This window comes from Saccopteryx leptura, chromosome 6, assembly GCF_036850995.1.
Source record: "Saccopteryx leptura isolate mSacLep1 chromosome 6, mSacLep1_pri_phased_curated, whole genome shotgun sequence".
Classification (NCBI taxonomy): Eukaryota; Metazoa; Chordata; class Mammalia; order Chiroptera; family Emballonuridae; genus Saccopteryx; species Saccopteryx leptura.
This window is the reverse complement of record NC_089508.1, coordinates 64,475,299-64,489,967: the sequence shown is the minus strand read 5'-3', so window position 1 is coordinate 64,489,967 and position 14,669 is coordinate 64,475,299. Positions and strand designations below refer to the sequence as shown.

General features: G+C 37.5%; 1 pseudogene; it reads left to right on the top strand.

Annotated features, from left to right (window-relative positions):
* Positions 1–10,517: 10,517 nt before the first annotated feature.
* On the top strand, positions 10,518–10,823 carry LOC136376817 (large ribosomal subunit protein eL42-like; annotated as a pseudogene).
* Positions 10,824–14,669: the final 3,846 nt, after the last annotated feature.

Below are 14,669 nucleotides of genomic sequence, written 5' to 3'. Positions count from 1 at the left end.
TCAAGAGCTGTTGCCTCAGAGAGAAGCCCCAATCTGAGCACGGTGAGGGCAACAGGAATAGCAATATGGTACATCCAGGCCCAGTGGTGGGATTCAGCTGATCCTCACTGGTTCGGCAGAACCGATACCTATTTTTTTTGCTGTGTTCAGCGAAATGGTTGTTAAAATGGCACTTGTAATCAGGGTTCTATCTAAGGTGGGTGCTTGGGCAGCTGCCCAATGTGGAAATCACAAATCCATTCTAAAGGAATGGAATCCTACTCCTACAGTGAAAAGATGGTTAAGGATAAATCACACAGCTGATGATGTTTGAAGAAAAGTGAAAAATATTGCAAGTGAGGACGCCAGTCAAGAAACAATATGGAAATATCTTAACAGTTTTATTGGTTTTTGTCAGGTATTATTAATATTTTAAAACTCTTTCTTATGACATAATCTAGTTTTGTGTCCTCTTTTATTGTTCTTATCTAAGTATTAAATGCATGAAATAATAAACTACCTTTTGGTATATTGTTTTTTTATACTTAAAACATTCATTAGGGCAGAGAACCAGTTGTTACATTATTTGAACCCCATCACTGTCCACGCCCAAGAATGCTCATTGCCCTTCCAGATTTCCACTGCCACCAGTGGCATGAAAGAGATGCAAGAGTTCACTGGGGCACTGTCACTTCACAGTTCATCTTAGACCTGAAATCTAACTATAGCTCTTTTCTGAAATCATCTTTACAAAGGTCTGCAGTAACATTTTTTTTTCTACTCTAGATTTTTCTTTTAAATTTTATTTATTCATTTTAGAGAGGAGAGAGAAAGAGAGGAGGGGGGAGGAGCAGGGAGCATCAACTCCCATATGTGGCTCAACCAGGCAAGCCCAGGGTTTCAAACTGGCAGCCTCAGCGTTCCAGGTCGACACTTTGTCCACTGCGCCACCACAGGTCAGGCTCTACTCTAGCTTTTTTTAGTGTTCATTCTATTTGACAGCTCATCAACATTTGACTGTGAATAATTACCATCAACCTGCAACTTCATTCATGGGTCTCAATTCTCCTTACTGACCTTAACAAATAAGAAATGGCATTTACTTAGAGCAATGAGGCTGTCCATTTTGCTACAGCCCCAAGTCACCTATGATGGTGGTCTGTCTCCATGGTTTTATCCACCTTTGTTTTAAGTATTTAGGGCTATTGAGTTCTCTTATGTTTAAATTTGTAGGCATCTTCTATATTCCTAAACTTGCTTTTTGTCTGATATTTAGTGACCATCGGTTTTTTTTGTTTGTTTGTTTCTTTGTTTGTTTAGTATATATCTGACATATATAATAATCCTTTCTGGACAAAATAGAGATTTGTTTTAACATAATATGAATCTCTTCATTAGTGATTTTACTCTGTTTATTGAAACTATTGATTAAATATTAGGATTTACTCTTACTGTATTACTTTTCTCCTGATTTTGGTGATTTTTTTTTTTCCTTGTATTATATTTTCTTAGGTAAGAGTACTTTATTTTAGCAGTATGATCCCAGGGAACAAATAATAAATGCAGAAATAAAAGAATGGAGAACCAAGACAAAGATCTGTAGAATTGGCTGCCATCAAGGGACTGATTATATCTTCATGTCAGACCTTCACAGGATGAATCTCAAGCCAAAGTCCAGTGGAAGAAAGAGAAAAGCAGTTATCCCATCTACCCACAAAGTTCAGCCACAAGTTCCTCACCATAGGTACTTGGTCATTGAATTCTGCACAAATTTATTCCCAAACTTCAAGCTAGCCTCTCCCTCTGTTATGGTCTAAAATATCAAGAACCATTTCTTTAACAAGGATCTCCCCTATCCTCCCGATTAAAATGGTTTGTTTTGTTGACTACGTCATGTTTTCACCCAATTCTATTGATTTAATACATCCTATTCATAGGGTTTCCAGATCAAACAAAAGCAGAATGCCAGGTTAAATGTACATTTCAGATAAACAATGAATAATATTTAAATATAAGTATACCTCATGTAATATTTGAAACACACTTACCTACTAAAAAAAGTCCACTATTTGGGAAAATAACACAAATAATTGTGTCTTTTTATAAGTCTAAACCACCTACAAGGTACATTACCTATATATAATACTTAAACAAATTGTTATAGTATATTTTACTTTTAATTAATACTACCAAGATTCTTTGTTGTCTTTCAGATAAATCTCTGGGCCCTGGTCAGAGGATCCGTACATAGAGCATTGGCCGGTGTATGGACGCCCTGGGTTTGATTCCTGGTCAGGGAATACAGGAGAAGTAACCATCTGCTTCTCTACTCCTTCCCTTCTCTGATTCTTTCCCTCCCACAGTCAGTGGTTCGATTGGTTCATGTGTGGCCCCAGGCACTGAAGATAGCTCCATTGGAGCACATCAGCCTCAGGCACTAAAAATAGCTGAATACTCAACCATTGGCCCCTGATGGGATTGTGAGTGGATCTTGGTTAGGGGGCACATGCGGGAGTCTGTCTCACTATCTCCCCTCCTCTAACCTAAAAACAAAACAAAATAATAATAAAAATAAACAAATAAAATAAAGCTGTATCTTAGCACGTTATACAAAGCCTATCCTAATTTGACAACGACTTCACTCCCCAATGTCATTTCTCATCCAATCAGTCCTTTCTTAGATTACATGTGGCCTCGTAAATAGGTATGCCACATACTGCTCTGTGTTCCCATACACTGCTCCCCCAGCCTGTAATTTCCCTGAGCTAACTCCTACCTAGTCAACACTTAGCCTTCCTGCCAGTTGTCTTCCACATCCACAAACCCCAGTCTTCAAATTAATTACACCAAATCTCATGTCATTCGAAAATTTGTTTAGAGTCAGAGCATTATAGACAGATTCTTCAGTTTTCTGAATATACTGTTCCTGATTTTTTTAGCCCTCCCCTAAGTAAGCTGTAGTTATGCATAAGCTCTACTACCTATAAAAGTACAATTTTCTGGGAAAAACAAGTGTACTTTCCTCTTTAAAGGTAACTGTAGCCACACTGGACTTTCACTATTAGCCTCATGTAGAAGGTTGCTACCCTTGGGCTACTGCACTTACTCTTTTTCATTCTTTCTCTCTCATGGCTGTGTACTTGGAGGAACAAATTCTCTTTGAGGTGAGTGTCTTGGGTAAGAAAGGCAGAGAAAGGATGGGTTTAAATTAAATTCTACTCATTTCTCTACCCAAATTGCATGAGTAAAAGAATTTCCAGTCTCTTCATTATAAAATCATTAGGTCACAGGGGCCAGCATGGGCAGGATAAAATTAGAGCAGCATAAAGCCCTCCTGAAGTGAGGGATTAATGAAAAGAAGAACTGGGCCAACCATCTCTGAGGTTTCATTTATCACTCAGCACTCCTCTAAAACCCCAAGAGGATTATGTCACATCCTGATCCCCCATGTCCTAATTCCAACATATCTGAACATTAGAGGCAAAAGCCTGACCAGAGCTTTGCCTGGAGTGGGGTGGTAGCAACCAGTGGTTTTGTGATGCTTGAAACTCTCCATCCCAATTCTCACTGCCTCCTTTCCCCATGTCTCTTCTTTAAATACATGTGGAGAAATGTGGATTAAAACCTGGCCTTTGGTCCTTCTTCAGTATATATACATGATTACACATAATAACTAAGATTCATAGGAAGGCATGAGAACTTAAGTAAAGAAAGTGCAAGGGTGGGCAAAAGTAGGTTAACTTATCAGCCATCATTACTTCAAAGATAAATCATAAGTAAGGATACAAAATAAGGAGAAGGAGATAATGATGACAAATAACACAACTAAATAATATAATAATTAATAAGTAAATAATAACACAAGAATAACCTCTGTTTCACATACAACTGTAAACATACTTTTGCCCACCCCCCCAGAATACAATACAACTAAAGAGGGTTAAGAAGTAAAAAACTTTAAGACACAAATATATACCAACTGAAATAGAATTATTGGGTCTTATAGATTATTTAAAATATGCCTAAGGAGATAAGAAAATATATTACATGAAGCAAAGATTGTTAAAACATCCATACTACCAAAGAATTCTACAGATCCAATGCAGTCTTTATCAAAATCCTACTGACATTTTTTTACAGCAATAGAAAAAACAATCTTAAAATTCACATAGACCTATAGAAGACCCTGAATAGTCAAAGCAATCTTGAGAAAGAAGAACAAAGCTGGAGGCATCACACTCTCTATTGTCTAACTATATTCCAACATGGTATGGTATTGGCAAAAAGACAGACATATAAACCTGTGGAAGCAGATAGAGAGCCCAGAAATAAACCCACAAATGGTGTTGGGAAAATTGGATTTCTACATACAGAAGAGGAGAATTGGGCTTCTGTCTTACATCACATACAAAAGCCAACTCAAATGGATTAAAGATTCAGGTGTTGAACGTGGCTGGCTAGCTCAGTTGGTTGGAGTGTTGTTCTGATGCACCAGGGTTACGAGTTCAGTCCCCAGTCAGGGCATATACTGGAGTCAACCAATGGGTGCATCAATAAGTGGAACAACAAATCAGTGTTTCTGTCTCTATCTCTCTCTCTCTCTCAAATCAATAAATTTAAAAAAAATTTAAAACTCAGGTGCTATGTTTAAATGTACAAAACCTCTAGAAGAGGCCCTGGCCGGTTGTTGGCTCAGCGGTAGAGCGTCGGCCTGGCATGCAGGGGACCCGGGATCGATTCCCGGCCAGGGCACATAGGAGAGGCGCCCATTTGCTTCTCCATCCCACCCCCCTTCCTCTCTGTTTCCCTCTTCCCCTCCCACAGCCAAGGCTCCATTGGAGCAAAGATGGCCCGGGTGCTGGGGATGGTTCCTTGGCCTCTGCCCCAGGCGCTAGAGTGGCTCTGGTCGCGGCAGAGTGACGCCCCAGAGGGGCAAGAGCATCGCCCCCTGGTGGGCAGAGCGTCGCCCCTGGTGGGCGTGCCGGGTGGATCCCAGTCGGGCACATGCGGGAGTCTGTCTGACTGTCCCCGTTTCCAGCTTCGGAAAAATACAAAAAAAAAAAAAAACCTCTAGAAGAAAACACAGAAAACCTTAACAACATTGGTCTAGGTTAGTGATTTTTGAACTTTTTCATCTCATGGCATACATATACTATTTACTAAAATTCTGCAGCACAGCCAAAATGTGTTTTTTTCCAATTTGACAAAAAATACATAGGTATAATTTTGATTCATTCACACAATAGTGTGAATAGTATGCTATTGTGCTAGCTGTTGTCAGTTTTTTATTTGACAATCTAAGGGAAAAGAGATCAGTGCCCCTGACTCAATAGTCAGGTATTGCATGTTTTAACAATTCATGCACCTGACCTGTGGTGGCACAGTGGAGAAAGCATCAACCCTGAATGCTAAGGTTGCCAGTTCAAGACCCTGGGCTTACTGGGTCAGAGCACATACAAGAAGCAATAAATAACCAAACTGAAGCAACTATCAGTTGATACTTCTCACTCCACCTCCCCAACTTCTCCTCTCTCTGTAAAATCAATAAGTGAAATATTTAAAAAAAAACATTCTTGCGGCACACCAGTTGAAAATTGTTGGTCTAGGTAATGATTTCTTTGATGTGACAGAAACCCAAAGAAAAACAAAAATAAACAAGTGGAACCACAAAACCCTGCACAAAAGATCTCCTGCATGGCAGAGGGTAAAAACAGCAGTCTAAAAAAGAAAATATTTGCAAACCACATACAGGCATACCTCGGAGATCCTATTCATTTGGTTCTAGACCCCTGCAGTAATGTGGTATTGCGATAAAGAAAGTAGTAATATTTTTGCTGGTGGAGGGTCTTGCCTTCAGTTTGTAAGAAACCAATACCTGTGAAGTACAATAAAGTTAAACACAGTAAAAGGAGGTTGCCTGCCTCTAATAAGGGTTAATATCCAAAATATGTAAGGAACTCCCACAACTCCGCAAAAAAACAAAAATAAAGTAACTCGGTTTTTTGTTTTGTTTTTAGTTTTTAAGTGAGAGAAGGGGAGATAGACTCCCTCATGCTCCCCAACTGGGATCCACCCAGCAACCCCATCTGAGGCTGATGCTAAACCAATTGAGCCACTGGCTGCAAGAGGAAAAGAGGGAAAGGAGATGAAGAGAGAGGAAGAGAGAAGCAGATAGTCATTTCTCTTGTGTGCCCTGAGTGCCTGACCAGGAATCAAACCTAGGATATCCATATGCCAGGCCAATGCTCTATCCACTGAGCCAACTGGCCAGATCCTCAATTTTTAAAATAGACCAAGGAATGAACATTTCTTCAAAGGTTAAAAACATGGTTAACAGATATGAAAAGATGTTTAACATCAGGGAAATGTGAATTAAAACCACAAGAATATCACCTCGCACTTGTTAGCATGACTATTTTTTAAAAAATAATAAGTATTGCTGATGATGTGGAAAAATTGGAATCTTTACACAATGTTGGTGGGAATGCAAAATGATGCAACCACTACAGAAAACAGAATGATAGTTGCTCAAAAAGTTAAAAATGGAACTACATATGAGCTAAGAATCCCACTTTTGTGTATATATCCAAGTGAATTTAAATCATCATTTCAAATAGCTGCACTCTCATGTTCATTGTGGCAATATTCACAATAACCAAGACATGAAAATCATCTAAATTTCCACTGACAGATGAATGGGGTTTTTAAGTGGTGTGTGTGTGTACACACACACACACACACACACACACACACACACACACACAATGGTACATTATTCTGTATTAAAAGAAGGAAATCCTGCTGTGTGACAACATGGATGAACCTGGAGGACATTATGCTAAGTGAAATAAACCACTCACAGAAATATAAATACTGCATTATTCCATTTAAAGGAGTTATCTTTAAGAGTCAAATTCACAGAAATAGGATAGAATGATGGTTCCCAGGAACTTAGGGAAGGGAAAATAGGGAGCTGCTGTTCAATGTGTATATAAGTTGCAGTTATTCAAGTCCTAGTGATCTTCTGTACAACACTGGGCCTAGAGTTAACAACACTGTATGGCACACTGAACAATTTAAGAGGATAGTTCTCATGTTTGGAGATCTAACTACAATTTTTAAAAGACTTTGTAAATGTCAATAGGTGAATTTCTAAACATCAAAACATTTGGAGTAAATAGTACGGCAAAAGCTAAAACCTTAGATATTTGGAAGTTCAGACTGAAGAATTCAGAAGGCAACAGCAAAAAATGAGAATATTAAATATGAAAGTGTTAACAACTGCCTAACAGAAAAACCATAACCATCTCAATAGAAGCAAAACTGTTTTACTAAATCAACATCCACTCATGAATTAAAAAGAAAACACTAGCAACCTAGGAATAGAAGAGAATTTCCCAAGTCTGACTATCTATTAAAAAACATCTGCAGAAAATATTGAGTAGAAGAGAAATAATTTAAAAAAATGAGAATATTCAGTAAGACTGGATTCAAAAAAATCAACCTACAAAAATAAGTTTCAGTGGCATTTCTCTAAATCTGAAGTGACCATCTAGAAAACATAAAATTTAGTTACCATTTTTAATAGCAACAAAAACAATAAAGTATCCAGGTTTCAGTTTAAAGAAACTAAGTCCTCTACAGAGAAAATTTTTTAGGATCTAAAAAAATTATAGAAGATGACTGATATAAATAAATGAAGATTTCCATAATCACAGGTGAGAGGAATCATTATGCTATTTCATCCCCAGATTAGTCAAATTTAATGTAACTTTGATTTACTTTAAACTCCTAATTTAAACTCTGGTTGAATTCAAGGAACTCATTTACTCTAAAATGTGTATAAAAATAAAGATAAGTAATAAACAGCCTTGAAAACAAGAACTAAGAAAATGTTATGATGTTACACTACAGACATGAAGATATACTATTATAAACATTGATAAAAACTAGTATGGTACAAAAACAGAAAAATGATGTCATGGAACAAAAAGCTGAGATAGACTCATTTACATATGGAAAATTAATATGTAATAAAAAATGGCACCCATATCAATGGTGAAAAGATGATTATTCAGATAGATTTGGGAAATCTTGTTCATGTATTGAGAAAAATTAAATGGAAACCTACTTACGTCCAAAGGGTGGGCTCCAAATGGAATAAAGACCTAAACATTAAAGGTAAACTAGAAAGTCAATAAAAGAAAATATGGAAGGATATCCTGAAAATGCAGGCAGAAAATAATTTCTTAAAATGACAGCAACACAAACCACAGGCAGAAAATCTAATTTTGACAGAATCAAAATGAAGTATTTCTATACAAAATATACCATGAAAAGAGGTTACAGATTTGGAGAAGACACCACCAGTGTTCAAACTTAATAAGGGTCTAACATATTTTTTAATGAAGGAATTTCTGTAAATCACTAAGGTGAAAAGACTCCAGTGGGAAAATAGTCAAAGGTTATAAATAATTTATAGAAGAGGGAACCCAAAAAGCTAATTGGCATATGAAAGGATGGCCATACCTGTTACTAATCAGAAAAGGTAAAACAGTACTGTGATATAATTTTATGCCTAATAAACTAGGATGCAGGGGGATACTAGATAATGCGCAGCGTTCCTGGTGCATGTACAGAATATCTACAGCAATCTGGCAGCACTTCATCAAATGAAGTAATTATAATGCTCTTTGACCTCAAAATTCTACCTGTGTGTTTTTATCACAAAGAAATTCTCCCAAAAGGAACCCTCATACACTGTTGGTGGGAATGTAAAGTAGTACAACCATTATGGAAGAAAGTATGGTGGTTCCTCAAAAAACTGAAAATAGAACTACCTTATGACCCAGCAATCCCTCTACTGGGTATATATCCCAAAAACTCAGAAACATTGATACGTAAAGACACATGCAGCCCCATGTTTATTGCAGCATTGTTCACAGTGGCCAGGACATGGAAACAACCAAAAAGCCCATCAATAGATGACTGGATAAAGAAGATGTGGCACATATACACTATGGAATACTACTCAGCCATAAGAAATGATGACATCAGAACATTTACAGCAAAATGGTGGGATCTTGATAACATGATACGAAGCGAAATAAGTAAATCAGAAAAAAACAGGAACTGTATTATTCCATACGTAGGTGGGACATAATAGTGAAACTAAGAGACATTTATAAGAGTGTGGTGGTTACGGGGGGGAGGGGGGAATGGGAGAGGGATAGGGGGTGGGGAGGGGCACAAAGAAAACAAGATAGAAGGTGACAGAGGACAATCTGACTTTGGGTGGTGGGTATGCAACATAACTGAACGACAAGATAACCTGGACTTGTTATCTTTGAATATATGTATCCTGATTTATTGATGTCACCCCATTAAAAATATAAAATTATATAAAATAAAATAAAAAAAAAAACTTAGGCATTACCTATTTTACATCAGGACTTAATGTCATTCTAATAAAAATAAAATCATTTATATATGAAAAAAAAAAAAAAAAAAAAAAAAGAAATTCTCCCACAGGCCCATTAAGGGGCATTGCAAGATGTTCATTGCAGTTCTATTTGTGACAGGATGGAGAGGAAGGTGATCCAGTCATCTCCCCCCTCCTACACTGGGAAAAGGGATACAAAATCTATGATGCACCGCAGGGTCCTGGGAGGAGTTAGAACAGACTAGATGCAGCCACAAATGCCAAGATAAGTCAACAAAAAAAAAAAGTGTTAAGAAATAAATAGAATCTAAAAATATAATTTATGTAAGTTTAAAATACATAAATAATATAAGCAATAAATTCTAGAATTTGCTTAAACATAATCCAGATAGGGTAGGAGTAGGATGGAAATTTGGGAAAAGAACATAATCAGGGCCATGAGTTTATAATATTGAAGATGAGGTCATATAGAGAAGTATATCGAACAGTGCATAAAATACAGCCCCACTGAACATAAAAGCAACCTTAGTATTGTGTGCCAGTAGAACATTTTTTGTTTACCTATTAACTGCAAATGGAAAAATAGATGCAGTCAGAATATAGCAATTATTTTCAGTTCACAAGCAAATGCTAAAATAAAATAATGGGTACCAAAGGAGCAAAAAAAAAAAAAAGTGGAGGGAATAAAATGTGCAATAAACAGTTCAAGCAGGTAGTTAAATATCAAATCTGTATCAGAATCCCCTGGAGAGCATGCTAAATCACAGACTGCTGGGGCCCACTTCCAGAGTTCTGATTCAATGTGCTTAGGTAAGACCCCGGGAAGCACTGTTCTAACAAATTTGCAAGTGCTGGTGATCCTAGTGGTGGTCCAGGGCTAAGACTCAAATTGTCCCTGCCCATGTCCAGGGTCCAAATCCCTGACTGCTAGTGCATACTCCTACCAGACTAAAATGAAGTTTGCTTCCTGCAAAAAAAAAAAAAAAAAAAAAAGTGATTACTTTACATGCATATATATGAGGAAAGACTTTTGCAAGATCACACTCCACTTAAAGAAACAAAACTTCCAGCTTTCTATGCCAGAGGCGCTCTCACAATGGTGAACATTCCTAAGACCTGCAGGACTTTCTGTAGGAAGTGTGGGAAGCATCAGCCCCACAAAGTTAGCACCGTACAAGAAAGGCAAGGATCCTCTGTACACGCAGGGAAAGTGATGTTCACAGGAAGCTGAGTGGCTATGGCCGACTAAGCCTGTTTTCTGCAAAAAGGCTAAAACTACAAAGAAGTTTTGAGGCTTGAATGCATTGAGCCCGACTGCAGATCTAAGAGAATGCTGACTATTATGAGATGCAAGCATTCTGAACTGGGAAGAGATGAGAAGAGAAAGGACCAAGTGATTTAGTTCTACACTTCAAATTTTGTTTTATTATGCCAATAAAATCCTGAGGATATGTTTGCTCTAAAAACAAAAGAAACTGGACTTACAGAAACTTCAACCTGCCTAAATATTGTGCCAAATGCTTACATTTCATTCTTTTAACAGATGTTTGTTAGAGACTAACCATGTAACCTAGCATTGTGCTAAGTACTTGCAAACTGGTATGAAGGAAAAAGACAGCCTTTATCTTCCTGGAATTTAAACAGAATTTCCAAAATACAAGTTACAACAGGGCTCCATTAGTCCGTGTAGTTCTTCTAGTGAATTAGAAAAAGTTGTCTTATAGCAAGTAGGGCCCTGGCTACATTTTTACCCCTCCTCTACGTGGGTTGGCCGCTGGTGCTCATAATCTGCACGAGCAAACCCTTACTCTGACTCTTGTTTAAATAAAGCCTTTATAAAGCTTAAATTTTCTCTTGTTTATTCCTAATTAATAAGCAATTGTCAAGCTCACTTATAGATTTTCAAATCACATGGTGTATTTTAAGGTTTTAGAGGCCTTTACAAGGTTCACTGGAAAAATCTCAGGTACATGGATTGAATAATCATATTCCTCTGTCTATGGGATACTCTCTCACTGTTGTTCCTGGCAAAATTCTAACTATATTCATACATATATATATAACTATACACTTATTCAAATGTATGTATTATAGAAACATACAAAAACTATATATAACCCTTTAAAGGCAATCTATTCATGTTATTTTGAGGTCAATATGTTTTTATTTCCAAAAGTTGAATTATTCTACAGATTTTGCCTTGTTTTTTTTTTCACTCAACACTAGTTTTAAAGTCTAACCATGCAATGGAATGCACATCTAGTTCATTACTCTCTAGAAAGTATTCCATGGGGTGCATTTACCATATTTTGTTTTTCCATTCCCCAAGTGATGGATTCTTAAGGTTACTACCAATGCCCAGTAATCTCCAGCAATGTTATAATAAGAATTCTGATACATATCTGCTCGTGGACTATTTGAGGCTGGAATAATAATTACAAAATGAGAATTGACAGTAGGAAGTAGGTGGAGAAAACAGAAAGATTCAATACTTAGGCAGAAAATAACTTCTCAATAATGTGAGAGGAGGTATTCCTGGAATTGCCTTTTTATGGTGAGCAAAATTAAAACAACAAAAATAACTCACTCCAAGAAACTGACAGGTGTGCTCCTATAACCACCCAGAACCTGTGGACTGAAAAGAAGCTAGAACTCAGAGTTCAGGACAAGTCACTTAATTAAAAGGAATTAGATTATAAATTTAGGAAAGTGGTCATGTTAACCCAGTAAATGTTATTTTAGTAGCAACTGTACAAGAAGGAAGCCTTATCCCACTTTTAAGAATACTTTCCGCCTGCTTCTTAGTTTATATAGTTCTCATTCTAGGACAGTGTCCGGGTCAAGGGGGCCCTTAGGAGGTAAGGTGGTGCCAAGAAAAAAGAATGTACAAGGAGTCGACGTGGGGAGAGAAAGTTACAGAAGCTGCTACACATTTTATTTTTCAAGGCCATTTTATACCATGCAGAAGAATTGAAGTATGCACGACCCCCCGCCCCGCACCCCGCTTCTGCTGAAGCAAATTATAGATAAGGCAGCAGGTTATATAACTGTGGGAGCAACTGCGCATGCGCTCCTACTTCCGGTCATGTCCTTTGGCACAGCTACTACACGGGCTCTAGCTTATAGCTGGGCTTTCACAGACAGTTTGAGAATGTTAGAGAAAAAACTTGTTTTTGATACCTAGACATACAGATCCTCAGTCATTACCTATGGTCCTCAAAGCTGCCTTCATTTCAGAATTACCTATCAAAAAACTCCAATGTCAGGGCTCTGTGCTGGGCTACTTAACTCAGATCCTTGAGAAGTGAGCCCAGGAGTGGTATTTTTTAAAACTTTTCATACAAGTCAAAAGTGCAGAGAATATTGACAGAAATTACTTAGCTGACCACCGTAAGTCACATGTACTCACTTAGAATGTCAACCAGTGCAAAGGCAAGTAACAAAAAACATTGCCTCAAATTGGCAAAAACAATAAGGGAAGTTATTAATTCACCCAGTCACAAGCCCATAAGACAGACCGACTTCTGTAAAGGTGCATCAGGTCTCAGCTGTGCATCTGCACAGCTCTACCATTTCTGCCCTGAGGCCTTCTGCCTTAGGCTGGTAACAAGCTTGTTTGCAGCCATTTCAACACCACATAATCCAAGCTCATCTAGTAGCTTCTTCTCTACAGAAATGAAAGCTTTCCCAGGAGCCCCCAGCATAAAATTGATAACTAATAGAATAAGAGAGCAAAATTGGAAAGAGGAAACATAGAAACCATCTTGAGTAATTAACAGTTCTTCAGTTGATGAAGGTTTACTGTGAAAAAACACATGCTTAGAAATTCAGAAAACCTAAACTGGATTTTAAGAACAATGGGAATGTAAAGGCCTTTCAACATCTAAGGAACCTATAGGACTCTCAGCATCAGGAGCTCAGGGTCTTTACTGTAGTGCCGCTCCATAGACTAACACGAGGAAGTGTTCTGTCCCATTCTCCTCTTCCTTTCAACCAGCCTCTCACACTCTGTTCTGTCTTCTGTTGTTGTTCATCTCATAACCACCATTCCCATATTTTGGTTTGTGCCTCTCCTAGGGTTTCTCAGACTCTCATTGCTACTAAACGTCTATGGACCAATATCAGCAATTTCACCTGGGAGTTTGTTATGTAGAATTTAGGGCTCCACCCCAGACCTACAGTTTGAGAATCAGCATTTAAGTAATAAAAATGCTGCTCTACATCATAACCATAAGGATTAAGCTCTCACCACTTAGCCGCAGTAGTTCCCAAATTTTGGTGTACCTTGTAATTATCTGGGATCTACCTACCTCTCACCCTGGACATTCTGACTTGATGTGTATGAGGCAAGACCAGTCCCTGGAAGTTTGTAAAGCTTCCAGGTGATTCTAATGTCCAATATAGTTTGAGAACTACTAGTTCACAACCTTCTTGTTTTGGTATTTCCCAATTAAATTTCAGAAAAAGAAAGAATTTGATTATACAAAAACTGTTATGAGCCTTTAATCATTCTGTAAATGGACTAATCTTAATCCAATCAATTGTGGGGGAAAGGATAAATATTGAGGAATTATATGACCCAAAGCACAACTTCTGTTGCTCAGAAAGGCTATGATGAATGTAGTGTCCATTAGAGCAGTACTTCTCGATCTTGGCTGCACATTAGAATAATCTGGGAGCTTTAAAAATCTCAATGATCAAAACCTACAGAACAATTAATACAAAATTTCTTGGTTGAATCCAGGCAGCAAATGTTAATCTGCCCAGATAATTCCAATTTGCAGTCAACTGAAAACCACTTTAAAATTAAATAGTGGACATGTCTATATAAATACTATCCCAAAACAAATCTAGATCACCATTTCATTGGCTCTAAAACCATAGTTATTTAATTTATTTTTGGCCTCAATCCAAATTTGGTTGAGTGGAAGCACCTGGTAAGGGAAACAACATAGGTTTCGATACAGAAAGATCAAGAGGGGTTTAAACCAATGGTCGAGTGAATTGGGACAAGTTTTTAACCCTGAAAATTTCCAGTTTCCTCATCCATAAAATAAAAATTAAACCAATTAACTCAAAGAGCAATAAGAATAATAAAATTTTTAGTGTACATAAAGCACACTAGACATAATAGGTAATTAAATGTTGTTTGCTGCCTCTTCATGTATGAGGGCATATTTCCTTTTTAAAAAGTGGAGTTTGGTTATTATTGGATATAAACATCCCACCAATCCTATGGAATAGGAGT